Below are 2278 nucleotides of genomic sequence, written 5' to 3' on the forward strand. Positions count from 1 at the left end.
CTTTGTCTCTCTCTGGTGAGCACATTTGTACTATGACAAATTAAACATAGTAATACTAATAATAATAAAAATAAGATTAATAATTTTATTTTTTAAAAGAAACAGTAGCTGAAACATCTCAAATCTGGAGAAAAATATATATCCAGATACATGAAGATCAGAGGCCTCTAATAAGATCGAAACCCAAAAATACAAGGCAAAAGCACATAATTGCATGGGGAAAAATCAGAGACAAAGAGAGGATTCTGAAAGCAGCTAGAGAAAATACATCTGTCATGTATAAGGGGAATTCCAATATGGCTGGCAGACATTTCTCAGCACAAATCATATAGGTCAGGAGAGACTGGAATGATACGCTGAAAGTGCTGTGAGAAGAAAATTACCATCCAAGAAGACTTTATCTGGCAGTTATCTTTCAAAAATGAAAGCAAGACAAAGGCATTACAGCTATCCTCCTTTCATCTTTTTCTTTTTTCTAGAGTTTTTTCCCTTTGGGCGGGTGTACTCACTGGGGAGAGAGACAGAGACAGTGACAGAGAAAGTGAGAAATCAGCCCCGGGGGTGGGGTGGGGTAGCTGTACCACAATCCCTTCTCCTTTAAGCTTCTCCTGGGATCATTGGGCACACGTACACATGCTTCCATCATGAGTTTTCAAGCCACCAAATCCAGAGCTCGAACTGCAGTCAGCCATGTGGGAGTCCAGTGACGTAACCAAGTCTTTGGACTTCGGAAAAAGAAGACTTCTTGACAAGTAGAGGCTAGAGTTTCTTGCAACTAGATCAGCCTTACAGGGAATGGTATAGGATACAGGGAGTTCCTCACATGAAAACAAAAGGACAGAAAATCAAAACATGAAAACATATGAAACTATAAATGTAAGTTTACATCAAATTCATGATATTCCAATATTGTACTGGTGGTGTGTAAATCACTTGCACCTTGCTTTGTTTTTGTTTTTTAAAGAGATTTTTGCTATAGGGCATGTGTGCTCACCAGAGAGACAGAGAGACAGAAAGCGAGAAATCACCCCCCAGGGGGATGGCCGCACTGCAATCCCTTCTCCTCCATTCTCCTCTCAGGATCTTGGGCACACATGCACATGTGCCTGGCATGAGTTTTAAGCCACTGGGTCTGGAACTCTAACCGCAATCGACTATGTGGGAGTTCAGCAATGTAACCATTATGCCTTCTCCTGGTCCTGCATCTTGCTTTTTTGATTTGCTCTAGGGTACGTGCACTCATCAGAGAGAGAGGGGATGGGAGAAAGTAAAAAAACCCCACAGAGAAAATGTCTAAGCCATAATCCTTTCTCCTCCATTCTCCTCTTAGGAGTTTGAGCATGCTTGCACATGCACCAAGTGTTTTGTTTTGTTTTGTTTTGTTTTGCCATAAGGTGGGTGCACTCACCAGAGAGAGACAGAGAGAGAGGAAAAGTGAGAAATCATCTCTGGGGGATGTGGGAGTGACCCTGCCTCAATCCCTTTTCATTCTCCTCTTGGGATTTTGAACACCCATGCATACTTTAAAGCTGCCTGATCTGGGACTCTAATCATGGAGCTGGCCATGTGGGGTCCAGTGCCTTAACCACCACACCACCTGCTGGCTCCATAGCCTGTTGGTTTTTTTTTTTTTTGGTACTTTTTTTATTTCAATTTATTTATTTGCATTCATTCACTGTACATCATTACAGCATACAAAATGAGATTTTCCATCCAGAGTACACTGTATATTGCCTCAATCAAGCAGATCAACAAACATGTTATTGTCAGCAAATAATCTTCCATTTCTTGTTTTCTGTATGTTTTGCTTTCCCCCACATCCTTGATTCCCTATCTCTTACCCTCTGCCATATCCCACTCTCCTCCCACACTGTCTCTGGTATCTATGTTTGCTTTCTATACTGTTTTTCCCCCACATTTTATTGATTTACTAAAGACCTTAATTAATCTAAATATTTTCATAGCAAACACAGGTGATATATACATTTCCATGAACACAAGTCTAACTTTATGCATCCTATAAAGTAGCACCTAGCTGGGGCTATGTATCTTACTGCAGTCATTGAATAGATATATTTTGTTCCTGAAACTTTTTTTTTTGTAACTTAATTTACATTCTTTCCCAAAGCATCATCACAGCATACAAAATGTGATTTCCCATCCAATATATACTGCATAGTGACTTAATCATTCATGTTATAAACAATTTTCCATTTCTAGTTCCTAGAATTATTTTTACCCCTCTTTCTGACCCTCTGTCCTTTCCCACCCTCTTCTC

Source organism: Tupaia chinensis, unplaced genomic scaffold (assembly GCF_000334495.1).
Source record: "Tupaia chinensis unplaced genomic scaffold, TupChi_1.0 Scaffold000706_1, whole genome shotgun sequence".
Classification (NCBI taxonomy): Eukaryota; Metazoa; Chordata; class Mammalia; order Scandentia; family Tupaiidae; genus Tupaia; species Tupaia belangeri.